We start from the raw sequence: 16,782 nt of genomic DNA on the forward strand, positions 1-16,782 counted from the left end.
GGCGTAAATTAAAGTACCTATTTACCGGCGGGACAAGGCGGCGTGGGCGGCCTCCGGGGTCCTGGGGGGGTGCGCGGGGCGATCTGACCCCGGGAGGTGCCCCCACGGTGGCCTGGCCCGCGATCGGGGCCCACCGATCCGCGGGCGGGCCTGTGCCGTGGGGGCACTCTTTCCCTTCCGTCTCCGCAACGGTCTCCACCCTGGCGGAGGCGGAAGAGACTCTCCCCACTGTGCATGCATGGGAAACTGTCAGCGTCTGCTGACGCTCCCGCGCATGAGCCGCCCCGAATATCATTTCCGCGCCAGCTGGCGGGGCAACAAACGCCATTTCCGCCAGCTGGCGGGGCGAAAATCCCTCCGGCGCCGGCCTAGCCCCTCAATGTTGGGGCTCGGCCCCCAAAGATGCGGAGCATTCCGCACCTTTGGGGCAGCGCGATGCCCGTCTGATTGGTGCCGTTTTGGGCGCCAGTCGGCGGACATCGCGCCGTTTGGGGAGAATTTCGCCCTTTATCTTCAAACTGATATCTTCTTTATCTCCAACCAAGCAAAACACATCACAGGTCAAAAACCACTTTTAAATACAGTTAGCAAAACAAGGATTACTTGCCAATTTTTGGATTGAGGGATCTATATAGAAACTTCTTGAAATGAGAGAGAAATCCTATTAGATTAATGTTGAATCTCTGACAACCTTCTGCAGAAGCTGCATTTTAGATCTCAGCTTCCAGAAAAGCTGAACTAAACTCTGTCTGTCTGAGACCGGGGGCGGGATTCTCCCACCTGAAGACAGAATGTTGATGCTGTCGTAAAAACTGAAGAGTTTAACGACGGCGTCATCGGACCGCTATGTGCTGTGATCCTCTGCCCTACGGGAGGCCAGCATGGCACTGGAGCGACCCACGCCGCTCCAGCTGCCGATACCGGTGTCAAATGGGTGCTGCGGGTCTGTGCATGCGTGCTGCAACCGGCGCGAATGCGCGCATGCGCACTGCGACCGGCACGCATGCACGGTCGCCTCCTTCTCTGCGGCGGCACCGACGCAACATGGCGTCGGGGTTCAGGGGCCGGTGTGGAACAAAAGAGGCCCCCACCGCGAGAGGCCGGCCCGCCGATCGGTAGGCCCTGATCACGGGCCAGGCCACGGTGGAGGCTCCCGACCCCGGGGTCGGACCCCCCTCACCCCTCACCAGGCCACCCAGACAGGATGGATGTCGAGTCCCGTCGGGTAAGACCAGATGTGAATGGCGCCGGCGGGACTCATGCTTTTCTCGGCCCATCCTGGGCGGAGAATCCTGCGTAGAGCGGCCCGCGACTGGCGTCACGACCACTGCGCCGGCGCCAATGGCACCGATTTTCCGCTCACCGGCGAATTGGTGGACCGGCGTCGGCGTGCGATTTGCGCCTGGCCTGGCGATTCTACGATCCGGCGTGGGCTGAGAGAATCCCGACCCATGTTCCTCCCAACAACCATAAATCCCATGACCAACTTACTTAAGTTTAAACACAATGGCCTGGATTCTTCGGTAGTGGGGTGGGTCCCCAATGCGGCTGGGAATCAAAAAAATCAGGATTGGCGCCGGGGGGTGCCGATCCGAACACAATGCTCCGATTCCCCCGATGGTGGGGTGATCAGACTTCCCGCCCATGCTCCAGAGGAAGGATGAATATGAATTCAAATGGCTCTTAATGACCCATTTTCATCCAATTAGTGTGCCAGGCACCTTATTCTCCAGCCCTCCATGATTCTCCCGTTCGCTGGGCTGGGAATCCCGTGGGCAGGAATCACAACAGATCTCATCAAACGTGAACCTGACATAGTGGTCCTCGCAGTGAGCCAAGCAGGTCACTCCTCAAAGAAGATGCCCCTAAAGTCGATCTGAGGGTCACCCTCCCCTCACAAAGCACACCTGCCCACGCTGCCTATACCAGCCCCCCCACCCCCACCCCACCCCACATACTCCATCAGAGACCCTTTAAAGTGGGAGGCCCACCCAAAATACCCCCTCGAACAGGAGATCCAGCCTAGAGGCCCTTTAATAGGGAAAGCCTCCCCAGGCACCCCCTAATAGAGACACCCTCCCCCAGGTATCCCCTTAAGGAGACCCGCCCCAGGGACCCCCCAACTAAAGGAATCTCCTACAGAGACACCCTAGCTAAAGGAACCCCCCACAGAGATACCCTAACTACAGGAACCCCCAAACAGATCCACTAAATAGAAGGACACCCTACAGGGACACCCTAAATAGAGGGACTCCCCACAGACTCTCCAGAAAAAGGTCCTGCCTGGAACCTAGAGAGCAGTCCAGAAAGGGACAGTGAACACAATTACAGTTGTAGCACTTACCTGGAAGCACCATGTGAACATTCCTGGAAAAAGAACAGTTGTGACCTGTATCCAAACCCCTCAGATTCATTAGCTGCCACCATTAATTCATTTCTAGTAGTGGGCTGTGATTGACAGCTTCCACAAAACAGTTGCAGCCTTGATTCAGTCATTCCCTTTCATGGGTCAGTGGTTCAAAGTGCTTAAACCCCAAAGTTTACAATGATCAACCACATTCACGAGAGGTAAGTGCATTCCAATTACTAAGTGCATTCCAATCACTCAAGTCTGTGACTGCCAAATCAGACCTGCCAACAAGCTCAGGGAAAAATCTAGAAAGATCTTCGCTATATTGCTGCTCCTTCACTGTGGTTGGATCGAAATCCTGAAACTACCTTCCTTAAATCACTGTGGAAGCACCTACACCACTTAAAGTGCCTACACCAGGTGCTCCAGTTTCCTCCCACAGTCCAAATATGTGCAGATTAGGTGGATTGGCCATGCTAAATTTCCCCATAGTGTCCAAAGGTTAGGTGGGGTTAAGGGGTTACGAGGATAGGGTAGTGGACTGGGCCTAGGTAGGGCGCTCTTTCAGAGGGTCGGTGCCGACTCAATGGGCTGAATGGCCTTCTTCTGCATTCTATGGTTTCTATGATTCTATAAACTTCAGCTGTTCGAACGTTGGCTCAGCACCACCTGCTCAAGGGCAATTGGGGATGGGCAAGAAATTCTGGCCTTGCTCTCGATGCTCACACCCCATGATCAAATATGAAAATACTTGCAATGAGCATCAAGGAGGTTCACTAAATATGACCAATGATTGGTTGTATTGAATCAGCCAATAACATTCTGTGCAAGTGTGTTCCTTGTATGCGCCTCAGCTGTCTATTTCCTTTACTGTGCATTTCATCGTCATTGTGCACAGTCATTGTGCAATCACCACACCAGCCCCCCGCTTACCGGCAACATGCCCCACCCAACCACCATTGCTAAGAGGAAACATTGCTGATGGTTTAAATGGACTTGTAGTTAATCAGGAGATGGGCAGCAGAGTTTTGGATGGGCTCAAGTTTATGGAGTGTACAAGATGGGAAACTGGCCATACGAACATTGAAATAACTGGTTTTAAGAGTAACAATTACATGAACGGGGATTTTAGGAGCAAATGAGCTAAGAGGGTCAGGACAGGTGATGTTCTTGAAGTGCAGACAGACCTGCTGATGGAGAGGATATAAGACTCAGAAGCTGATTTCTGGGTTGTATGGAACATCAAGCTATGAATTTTCTGGGTCATCCTCAGACAGTAAATATAGAAAGATAAAGTTGCTTCGAGAGGGAAAAGTTTATAGTGAAGGCAATGGATTTGGTCTTTGTCATATTTTAAATAATGACTTATCTAAAATATATATATTACTCTTGAATCCACTAGGATGATAAAATGACCAATAGTCTTCTTGTTGAAAGATGAACTATTTAATGAGTAATAAAATAATAAACTGTGAGTCCTTTTACTCAATACTAACAATAAAGAATTAAAATAAAAAATAACAATAAAGAACTAACAATACAGATAACTATACACTATTATAACAAACTAGTTCTAACTTCTCTTACTCTAGCTATTCTATGTCTTGCTTGTTCACTGTTCTGAATCACATCATCATGTGACTTAGAAAAGGCGGGAAATCAGTTCTTATAGTATCTGACTGTGAGCCATCCAGTGTTGAAATGACTGGACTACATTTACTTACATTGATCATGTATATTGATATCTGAATATCACTACAGTCTTCACAATTGAAGAGGTAGATTGAGGTATAAAAAGGTAGATTTAGGTATAAACCTATATGGTAGGTTTAAATTAAAACCTAAGTGCTCGCATGAGCTCCAGCTTGCGGAGACAAAGAGGATTCTGGAGACAGATAACTTCAGGTCATTGCTATGGCAACAGATAGAACTCTCAAGGACTTGTAGCCGAGACAAGGATGCCTGCACACATCAAGTTGATTGATACCAGGCAGCTGCTACTCATGAGATGATCAGAAAACAAGGGCCAATGGAGAGGAGGGGAGGGGCGATAGCTCAGGTGTCCACTTAATCTACTAACTGTCTGAGAGTTTGTGGATAAGAAGTGGCACCTATACACCTGGCACATTATAATATTGTGTATGTGTCTTGGTTATGATTGGTAACTATACTCATTTAAAATGCATTATGTAATCCTAATTCTTAATTATGAATGGACATAGATAATTTTTGAACAAATGTATACTTTTGATTGGTGTATGTTAATTACTTCAAATAACACACAAAGTACAATTGACCTGTATTTTCTGTGTTCGGGGAACCAGCAAGCCATCTAGTGGTAGCTGGGTTGCCTAGCTCTCGCTTGCAACAGAAGTTTAAACTGAACTTCAACTCTAAGTGTCATCTGGTCAAATGGAAAGTGAAGTACGCCATAGTTGAATGACTACCGGTGAAACTCCCACAACACCAACATATAATCGAGATAACTTTTTGCTCAACCAGCAATGGTTGGCAGCCTGAAAACCTGGAGAACAGTTAAAAAAAAGAATTAAATAGAAGTTTACAGAACAGTTTCAGAAACTGTTTCACGCATGTGATTTTCTGTTTGAGTAACTGAGTAATGTGTGTCAAAGGTAGTCACAGTGGCAATAAAGAGATTGTGAGATGGAAATGTTCAAGATCTACCTCAAATTCATGACGAGTATTATTTTTTTATTCATCTTCTCGAAGAGTCAGACATTAATTTCCTCCATCGCACAGTGAAGCATAATAGAATAAAGTAAAGTCCCAGATGGCCGTAGGCTGCTCTCCCCTTTGAGGGGGAGAGCTGGCTGGTGATGGATTTAACCTGAGGATCACCACACCTCAGGCGAGAAGGGTGAGACAGCAGGACCTTCACAAATAATCTCAGCCAGTACGGGAATTGAACCTGCGCTGTTGGCCTGACTTTGCAACATCAACCAGCTGTCCAGCCAACTGAGCCAAACCGTGGGATAGGAGCTCCCCGCTTGGGCTCGGGGGGAATCGACCTTTAAAGGGGGCCCGGATTGAGACCAACATTAGTCCCGTTTGTGACCTTGGAGTTGGAAGCTGCGTTCCGGTCTTTACTTTTGTTGTCAAATGAAACTTATTTTGGATTTACCTTCTCGGGCCCCCTGAGTTTTTACACTGGCGAAGGGGAAAACAACGTCTGCGACCTTGGACATCTGGACCGCACCAAAAATCCTCAGCACAATAATGAGGTTGGTGAGACTTTAAAAATGCTGCATTTTGGAAGCCAAAGAACTTTGATGCTGGCGTGGAAGAGCGGGCCCAGTATACCGAACGGATGCGGTATTTCTTCCATGCAAATGATATTGTTGGAGGTGACCAGCCAAAAGTAATACTCCTGACAGTCTACGGGGGACTTTCAGCACAATTAAGAGCCTCACCTTTCTGACGGCTCCAGACACAAGAACCTCAAGCAAACTCGCAGAACTTGTTGTGAATCATTATGACTCCAGCCGGTGATAATCATGCAGAGATATTGCTTTAACACAGCCTACCGAACCCCTGGGAAATCAGTTGCGGAGTTATGACACACGTTCGCAGGTTAGCTGAGCATTGTGACTATGGCCCATCCCTCCCTGAGATGTTGAGAGATCGGTTGATGTGTGGCATAAACAATATGGTGACTCAAAGGAAGCTGTTAGCGGAACCACCCTTGGATCTGAAAGGGTCCATAGAGTTGTCGCTCTCCCACGTAAAGGTGATTCAGGAACTCTATGGTTCCATGGACTTTGATATGCACAGTGTTGGCCAGCCCCCATTCCTAAAAGGAATGCCTCCGAAGGATAAGACGTGCACGATCTCGTCCCTCCAAACCAATGCCGTGGTCAGACCTGCTGGCCAAGGGCCGTCACAGCCCGACAGGACATCTCCCCAGAGAATAGTGAGGAATACCCACAACTGTGCTGCACCTGCGGCCGCAGGAACTGTGACGGTTGAAGTCAGTTGAATCGCCAACGAGTGCGTCACCCTGGCCAGGCGACACAAGCATCCCGAGTCAGGGCTTTATACATTGCCCTGCCCATGGAAGATGACTTCATGCAGTTAAACTGAACCATGGCTGACAAAGTAGCCCCAATCGGAATAACATTCCAAGTTAATCGTACCCACTTCAACATGGAAATTGACACAGGTCTGCTGTTTCAATTATTGGACAACAGACATTCCATAAGCTCCATCTAGGCATCCAGCACTTGGGCTTCGAGGATACTGCGGCTTGGCTGGCAACATACTGCGGAGACTCATTGACCATCATTTGGACCACTGTGACCCTAGTTACTCACGGACAGCAGTCGGTCCAATTACCATTGGTAGTGGTGCAAGGACCTGGGCCCAGCCTCCTTGGCCGTGACTGGTTCCAACCACCCCGCTTGGGCTGGCAACAAATCTTCCAGATGGATACTGGAGGTTTGTACAAAGTCCTTGGAAAGTACCCTGAGGTTTTGTAGTACAGAATGCAAAAGATAAAGGCGGCTATGGCTAAACTCTACATTAACCCAGAGGCCCAGCCTAAATATTTCAGGGCTCATCAGGTCCCAAACGACCTACTGTTGAAGGTGGATGGTGGTGAGTTGAGCTGCCTGGAGAACCTGGGCATCATACACCCGGTCCAGTTTGCAGAGCACACAACACTTGTGGTCCTGGTGCAGAAGCCAGACAAGTCCGTTCGCCTGTGTGGTGTCTATAAAATGACCGTCAACAAGGCCTCCTGTCTGCACAGATACCCCATGCCATGCTTAGAGGTCCTGTATGCAAAGTTAGCTGGGTGCCACTCCTTCACGAAACTGAACAAGAGCCAGCTAGAGTTAGACGCAGTTTCTATAACGTACTTCACCATCAACACCAACCGGGGGTTGTACTAGTGTGCCCAGCTTCCATTCGGAATGTCATTCACGTGTGCAAATGTCCAGCGAGTAATGGAAAACATCCTCCAAGGGCTCCCCATGCTGGCTGTCTACCTGGACGATGTACTTATCACAGAAGCCACTGAGAAGGAACGCCCGGGCAACCTAGAAGAGGTCCTTCAACAGTTTTCCACCGTAGGCATTTGTCTGAAATGGAGCAAGTGCATCCTGCAGGCAAAAGAGGTCACATAAATATGGAATACCGTCGATAAGACGGGTTGCACCAGGTGGAGGGAAACGTACGGGCCATCAAGGGAGCTCCGACACCCAAGAACACAGCAGAGTTGAGTCGTTCCTGGGACTTGTCAACTATTAGGGAAGTTTATCCCAAACCTGGTTACCTTGTTGGCACCTCTGCCCACACTCATAAAAAAAAAATAGAAATGGGTGTGCAAAATGCCATAAGTGGAAGCATTCGCCAGGGCAAAGCGACAGCCGTTAACTTCAAAATTGTTAAACACATTACGAACTGTCAAAACTGCTCATCGTCACGTGAGGTACTTCTCCATATGGTGTTGGGCCAGTGGGATGGAAAGTCCATCAGTGGGACAATGGGATGGAAAGGCCAATGATCTACACATCCAAAACGCTGGCCAATGTGGAACGGCATTAGCCCAAATTGAAAAGGAAGGTCTGGCCATGATTTTTACAGTTAACAAATTCAATCAGTATGTCTACGGGCATCATTTTACTGTAATTACGGATCATATGCCACCAAATGGCTTATTCAAGGAGGATGAATTGATACCGCCGATAGCTTCGGCCTGGATCCAACGGTGGGCTTTGCTGTTGGCCGTGTATGAATACATATTTGAAAATCGTTCATAGATTATTAACGCAAATGCCCTTAGCTGATACCCACTGTCTGTAGGCAAGAGCCCCCCCCCCCCCCCTCCACCGTCCCTGCCAGTAGCGGATGAAGTCATTTTGGCATTAAACCTTATGGGCACATTGTCCGTCATGGCTCCGCAAAAAGACCCTACATTGGCAACACTATGCCACATCGTCCTATGTGGTAGATTCTAGGGGAAGTTGTCGGAGGAACTGCGGGCATATGCGACAAAACAGCAACTCGCTGTGGAACAGCATCATGCTGTTTGGAGCCCACATGGTTATCTCACAGCCAGGTCAGTGAACCATCTTGCAGGAGTTGCATGGTGAACACCCGCGGATTTCTAAAATTAAAATGCTTGCTAGGAGCTACATGTGGTGACCAGGGCTCAATGGTGACATCAAGCGAATGGTGCAGCAGTGCGTGGCTTGTCAGGAGCACCAGAAACTCTCCATCAGCATTGCTCCAGTGACCTCTGGCTGCGGATGCATGCCAACATCGCTGGGCCCTTCTTTGGATCAATGTTTCTGCCCCTGATTGATGGCAATTCAAAGCGGATGGACATGCACCAAATGTCTTCCACCACATTGCATCCACCATAGAGAAGTTGCACCAGCCCTTTATCACCCACAGGATTCCTGAGGTGACTGTCACTGACAATGCGACCAGTGAGGAATTTCAAGGATCTTTGCGCACTAATGGGTGAAACACACCCAAACTGTTCCATATCACCTATCTTCAAGCTAGTCTGACAGAACGGGCAGTCGAGACATTTAAACAGAACATGAAAAAACAGATTGCAGGGTCAATTGATACAAAGCTGGCATGATACCTGTTTACTTAACAGACCACACTATATGCTACAACCAGGGTAGCGCCCGGCAGATTTGCTGATGGGCCGACCCTTCCAGAATTACCTTAGTCTGATGTTCCCGAACTTTGGCGGGAAGGTAGAAAAGAAGCAGGGCCTTCAGAGGAAGTACCACGATCATCGAAAGTGAGACAGAGGTTTTAAACCTGGGAACAAGGGGCCGCATTCGAAATTTCAGGGACCGGTGAGGAGAACAGGACCAGCCTCTTACATGGCCAAGACTGGAGATCAAGCTGTGTGAAAGCACGTGGATCACCTCATTTGCAGGGAACCGGTCCCAGAAAAAACTGTGCCGGATGAAAACAGCGAAGGAGGTGCCCTCTACAACTGCCTACTGAGGGACCTTCAGAATTTGGGGCAGGAGGGATGTATTAACCCTCAAGAGACCTCCGGGGACAACACAATTGATCTCCCCACGGGACTCGTGGAATACAAGCTCCCCCTCTCGTCCTCATCTGGGGCTCGTGAAAATTGGACAAAAATTGCTGGCCAGCCGGGGACCGGCTAAAACAATAGTCCCGTTTGGGCCCTTGGAATTGTAAAGCGTATTGCGATCTTTGCTTCTGTAGTCGAATTAAACCTCTTTTGGATTTACATTCTCAGGCCTCCTGAGATTTTACAGTTAAGCAAGTGTAGATTTATTGACAAACGACAAGGAGGTCCTTGATTGTCTCCACCCATAGAGCTGAACACTGACATATTGCAGTCATCCATCTCACTGAATTATAATGTCCCAACACTATTCATAAATATGAAAATTGGAACGTGAGTAGGCCATCAGAGAAAGAGATGATCTATTGGAGTTTTAAGCTAAAATGAATGAGATCAGTCCAAGTGCAGGCCAGGACAGCAATAAAAAGCTTTCCATGAGCAAAGAAGAAAAAGACATAGACAATTAAAATAATTTGGGCCTTCTCCAGGGCAACTGGGGGTGGGTGATAAATGTCAACCATGCTAGGAATGCTCAGGTTTCAAGAATGAATTTAAAATGATTGCCGTTCAGTCGGAATTACAAACTAGGATCTCTGCACTATTTGGTTAACCTTCCCAGTGTTGGTACAAGCTGGGCCCTGATATTGAAAGGGTTCTGTGCAGGAGAACGGAATTTCAGTGAGGAAACCTGGAAGTCGAGGTTTCCCCGCAAACTATGGAATTTTAACGTCACACTGTGCACATTTCCTTTTGACAGGATTCCCATCCAGAAGTCAGCCTGATTGACAGGTTTGGCTTCCAACTATTTTGATGAAACCAAAAAAGGACAATTGAGGGACAATTTAAAAGGGCAGCCCCTGAAAGGGAGAATGCCATATACAAAAGCAAATCACAAATGTCTTTTATCACGCTCCTGTATTATCTTTTATTACACTTCTCTGTATATTTTGATATACTAAGTGTAATATGTGTTACTCAAACCTTGGTTGCTGATGAGGTTTTCTGAATCTCGATGAAGAAGACTCAAACTCGTCCAGTAGTAACAAAAGGTTTATTGAGTAACTATAACAATAATTGCGTGAGTTCTTTACTTTAACATTGATACTAGTGATATGGTTAATAAGATCTAACTCCAGTAACTATGCGTAACTACTCTAACCATCTGAGCTAATCTGATACTCCTGTCCTGGTCACAGTACATCCAAAAGAGAGAGAGAGACCCAATGTGGTTTATTTTATACCCCTGTTGGTCCAGCCCTCTAGTGATCATGTGGTGCTACTGATTACACATTAACCCCTTATGTACATGCACATACAGAGATCACTACAAAATGAAACTCAAAACATCAAATTAAAATGTGATTCAGAGGGTTAATATCGCACTGCAGTCCCTGTGGGGCCCACCGGGAATGGAAGGCCTCGTAATCGGGACCGGCGCTCCCTCTCCATGGACACTTGGCCTGAAATGTAGCCACGGTAGAAGGGGAGACAATCAGATTGCACTACCACCCCCGGTCGTCCACTGCCTGGATCTGTTTATGGCAAGTTTGGCCAGATCCAGAAGTAGATTCATGAGGAGATCCTGCTCTCTCCCTGCTCTTCTTTGCACCGGCGGACTAACCCCAGTTGACAAGTTGAGGTAGCTGATGTCTGACCTGGGTGAGGAGGAGTGAGGGGTTTGGTGGGGTGGCTGGAGTGTCTCCAAACTCCAATCCACAAATGCACATAAGCTTGAGGATTTGTGGAGCTAAGGGAGAACATGCTTTCTATTCCTGGTCCACAATAGGTGCTGTAAGGCACTTTGGTGAACTGTTCTCACCTTCCTTGAGCTCTCAAGCTTCCTGAGGCCTTGGATATTTACTAAGTCAGAGTTAAACCAGTAAGGGAGGTTCAGTGTGAAGATTCCAGTCTTATTATAATATTTGCAGGAGCTAATTGATTGCTTGCTCTAGATCCTTCCTAAACCTGGAATTGGGTGGGGTGGAGGCGGTTGAAGATTGGAAATTCCCTGCAATCTTTGAGTCTAAAAGGCTATAGAACACTGCTGGGATACTTTGAACACACGCTTTCTGTGGTAGAAAAATGCATTAAATGATGGGTCTACAAGCATCAGATGAATAGAAATTGTTCAATCAGATATGGTACTTCACCCTATAGCCATATCCAAAGAAACCAACATGGAAGAGAGAGAGAGTGGAGGCAAAGGGCGGCAAGGTAGCACGGTGGTTAGCTCTGTCGCTTCACAGCTCCAGGATCTCAGGTTCAGTTCCCAGCTTGGGTTACTGTCTGTGTGGAGTCTGCATGTTCTCCCCGTGTCTGCGTCGGTTTCCTCCGGGTGCTCCGGTTTTCTCTCAGTCCAAAGGTCTGCAGGTTAGGTGGATTGGCCATGCTAAATTGCCCTTAGTGTCCAAGAAAGGTTAGGTGGAGTTACTGGGTTACAGGGATAGGTTTGAGTTGTGGGCTTAGGTGGGATGCTCTTTCCAAGCGCTGGTGGAGACGCAATGGGCTGAATGGCCTTGTCCTGCACTGTAAATTCTATGACTCTATGACTCTAAGCATAAATATAAGATGTATTAATTAATAGAAAGAAAAAAATATTACACAAAACTGAAGCCTAGGTTTGAGAAGAAAATTATCTCGGATAGAAGATTAAGCAATGTTAATATTTTGTCACAGTAAGAAGTCTTACAACACCAGGTTAAAGTTCAACAGGTTTGTTTTGAATCACTAGCTTTAGGAGCACAGCTCCTTCCTCAGGACCTGATGAAGGAGCTGTGCTCCGAAAGCTAGTGATTCAAAACAAACCTGTTGGACTTTAACCTGGGGTTGTAAGACTTCTTACTGTGCTCACCCCAGTCCAACGCCAACATCTCCACATAATATTTTGTCAAGAATTGGGGAAAATTAAGGTTAAAAAAACAAAGTAGAAGAAGGAGTTTAGAGGCAGACATCTGGAGAAATTATGAGATGCAAATTCGCCTATCAGTGGAAACCAATTTACATTTTACATATGTGATTAGAGAAAACAGTGGGGCTATTGAAGTGGTAACTTCAAAGTGGAGAGAAAAGGAAATGGACACTTACCTGACAAAAACCAACTCCATGGGGTGAATAAGATCAAACGGAATGAAACCGTATAACCGTAGAACCCTAACCATGGGAATAGAGAGGAAGGCAGCAAATATCAGAACTGCATCAAATTGCAGATCCAGTCCCCTGAAAGAAGCAGCCATTTTCCACCTTCACTGAACCTAAAGATTATTCCCCAGGTGTGGCCGCCTTAATTTGGTTGTGGAAATTAATTGCTGGATTTAGCTCATAAAGTTACTTAAAATTTAATATTGTTTTGGAAAAGGGTTGTCTCAGAGTTCAGGTAACGTAGGTAGTTGGGGACCAAGCATAATTTCATGTAAAATTATGCATGTATAGTGATTAGTATATTGAATTTTCAGAGCGTATTATAGCACTTCTTGTTGTGTGTGCTTTTGTTTCTCTTTTAAGTGAACAAATATTCTTTATAATTGTTTGCACAAAGACTGGACTGTTCCTCACTGGGTTGCACACCGTTCCTCACATTATACCTTAAAAAACACATACACTACGACAAATTAGTTTTCACAGTTACCCTTCTGGATTTTGGTGTACCCTTGCATTTAACATCAGCGTGATTCACAACAAAGAGAACAACTTTTACTGCAATGGATACAAATGATTTAAAATTTATGATGTCCTAGATGATACGATCAGAGTGTTATTGATAAACCGAGAGGCCTGGGCAATGCCCTGGCATTGTCCCCCGGACCCCTGGACAGGTTGGCACTTCCCACTGACACAGTTATGTGATGGTGGCGGGGGGGGCGGGTGGAGGGGTGGGTGAGGAAAGTGCCCCAGATACTTCCGTGGGTGGTGGGGGAGGGGCACAGGGGTGGCAGGAGTACCTCGATACTTATGTGTTGGTGACGGGAGGGGAGGGGGGGGTGGAAAGAGTGCCGTTGGTATTTCTGTGATGGCGGGTGTGGTCACCCTGATGCTTGTGGGGGGGGGGGGAACCTTCCATTTCTGTGGGAGGGTTGCTGGGCAGAATATTTTCAGTGCTGATCTCTAAAGCCCTTTGAAGATGGCATCCTGGTCTCTGTGGAGTCGGCTGTAATATCCCGCATGGTGTCTACAGGGTGGGAATACTTATCTTCCCTGTGGTCCCTGCGGAGCACGAGCTCCCCTGCTAGGGGCGGGGATTCTCTATTATCCTTTGTATAAAACGTCGGCCATTAAGCCATTGACCAGAACAGGTACCCAGGATCTACGGGGCTGTGTATATATTGTGTGTAAATAAAGCTACGTTTCCTTACTTTACTCGGTGTGGACTCCCCGTGTCCTTATTAAACTGGCCTTGTCGGCCCTATCAGACCCCGCCCCGCCAGAGTGACGGCACAAACAGCCCATCTGGAGTGATACGCGCCAACTTTCACTCAGAACCTGACACTCTGACAAATGGTGGTGAAATTCTACCCAATTAGTTATAGATAGCTTGACGGGCAATATTCCACAAGCATAGAGCAAGGGAGGAGGCACGGCTCCGTGAACTACTACCCTAATCTGACACTATAAAGTAATATCAAGGCCACAGACCCTGACCCGTGAGCAGAACTTACTTTTGACCTACTTTGTTGTTAAGTGCGTTGATGCCCTGAATATTTCAACTTGAATCTGCGACACTGAAACAGACATTTATCTGTAATTACAGCTGATGGACATCATGTAGCTCCAATGCAAGCATCTGTTTGAGTGGCATGGCAAAAGTAAGCTTGACCTGGTTTTGATTGACTGTGAATTGACTGTGAAAATTGGCATTTGATTTCAGCAGATTTCAGCGGATGCACAAATTGTTTGTTAGTCATGTTGTATCAAAATGACAGTAATCAGTTCCAAAGTTATATGCGGAATGCCATTCGGAAGACTGACTGTTTTGAAATGCTTCCTGACAGTGCATTAAGGTGGAACACTTTCAAACAGCACTTGTTTTGTGAGGATGAACCAAACTACAGCAGATCGGAAGCTAAGATTGCTCCCTTTGCAGTTATTGGACTCTTATGTCTGAGGATGTTGCTCATAAAGTAATTTTTGCAGATAAAGGCTCAACTATTAAATCTAACATATGTCCTGTCCAGTGACAAACTCTAATATCAGCTCTTTAATTTCCCAGTTGCCTCCTCAGTGAACACATAAGACCACATTTTCTAACTTGTTATTATATATTGCCTCTCGACTATCACTGACAGGTCTCCCTCGAATCATTTTTTCATCCTATTCCCCTATGTATTCCCTTGCCTGCCTCCGAACTCCTCTATTATCACATTACACAACCTCCAAACAAATCAGGAGGAAAAACACAGTTCTAACCTGTATTTGTTTCCCCCCAGTTTTTACTGTTTTCTCTCGTTCTGGATCTGTCAATCTGCTTCACACCGTCTCATCTCTTCTTTGGCTATCACTGACCCAGCTGGATCCCGTCACCACTATTTTCCTCAGACAATAATCACATTCATCAAATGTTTTTAAATGTAGCCATAAAATGCAATTATTAAATATTTGCGACCCTCATGCATGCATTCCTGTGAGTGGAATGATTGCTGTGGAACTCGGTATTCGGATAAAACACTCTCCGTGATTCTCGGCGGCGGGCCGTCGCTAGCAGCGGGCTTCGCCATCCCCGCCATTGGCCGATGAGATTTCCCATTGTAGCCACCCCACACCACCGGGAAACTCGCATTTTGTACACTGCTCAGATTATTAGAGAATGTGGGAAGGAGGGCCGGAATTGAACCCGGGTCGCTGGCGCTGTGAGGCAGCAGTGCTAACCACTGTGCCAGCATGCTGCCCGTAATCGAAACCTATCCAATCCTTCTCACATGCCACTTTTCCCTCATCTCTTGTTAACTCTTGTTAACTGTTGGTAGTATAAGTTTGCTCCTTTGCCTTTCTCCTCTCCCCTCACCAAATACAACTTTTGACCTATTTTTTCCTTTCAGATACTTTTTTTTAAAACTTAGAGTAGCCAATTATTTTTCTTTTCCAATTAAGGGGCAATTTAGCTTGGCCAATCCACCTAACCTGCACATCTTTGGGTTGTGGGGGTGAAACCCATGCAGACACGGGGAGAATGTGCAAACTCCACACAGTGGCCCAGGGCCGGGATTCTCCTTTCAGATACTTAACAAGCACAACCTACCCAGGCAATGTTGGAAGAGTGGGGATGTTGTGATGAAGACACACCATCAGCTCATTTCACACTCAAAGCCACCAGTTCAGGTATTAATATTGCAGATATCTCAGAGGGTAGCACAGGGTCTCACATGATCAGATGCTGTCCACAAATAGTCTCTAGTCAGGCCAGGTGTCTGCTCACCTGGAGGGTGAGTACTGCTACAGACAAGGCTTAGGTTGTCTGCACCTGTGGTAAACACCACTGGTCACACACTATGTGTATTACGGTACTGCCACTGTATTACAGTTAACACAGTAAATCCCAGCCTGCTGGCTCCTCCCAGCAGGCGAGGTATAAAAGTGTATGCTCTCCTGCACTGCTTCCATTCTGGTTCCAGCTGCAGGAGGCTCAACATTTAGTGCAATAAAGCCTCAATAGTTTCACCATTTTTGTCTCGTGGTCATTGATGGTACATCAACACCAAAATGCTCAATGCTTTTCAAAGAGTGCCAGAAAGCCTGAAGGATTCAGCATTGTATGCTGGGCTGAGCTTTGAGTCCATTATTTGCAGCATGGAACCGGTTGCCAGCTTCAGCAACACACCTGTGGAGCCAATTATGGTGTAGAGTCTGGTGGCTGATGTCTCAGTTCTCATTGCTACACAAGCAGCTGCCACCCAATACCTGAGAGTAGAATCACAGGCTAAAGTCATCCTGATGCTGAAAACCAACATTTACTGCAGCACAGTAGCACAGTGATTAGCACAGTTGCTTCACAGCTCCATTGTCCCGCCTTGGGTCATTGTCTGTGCGGAGTCTGCATGTTCTCCCAGTGTCTGCGTGGGTTTCCTCCCGGTGCTCCGGTTTCCTCCCACAGTCCAAATATGTGCAGGTTAGGTGGATTGGCCATGATAAATTACCCTTAGGTAATTTACTCTTCGGTCCAAAAAGGTTGGGTGGGGTTACTGGGTTACAGGGATAGAGTGGAGGCGTGGCTTAAGCGGGATACTCTTTCCAGGGGCCGGTGCAGACCCGATGGGCCAAATGGCCTCCTCTGCACTGTTAATTCTATGATTCTATGATTCCAAGGGACTTGAAGATGTCACAGCAGTCCAGAATCAGGATTGTTGAAGTTCTGCCC

This window comes from Scyliorhinus torazame, chromosome 11 (assembly GCF_047496885.1).
Source record: "Scyliorhinus torazame isolate Kashiwa2021f chromosome 11, sScyTor2.1, whole genome shotgun sequence".
NCBI classification, from domain to species: domain Eukaryota; kingdom Metazoa; phylum Chordata; class Chondrichthyes; order Carcharhiniformes; family Scyliorhinidae; genus Scyliorhinus; species Scyliorhinus torazame.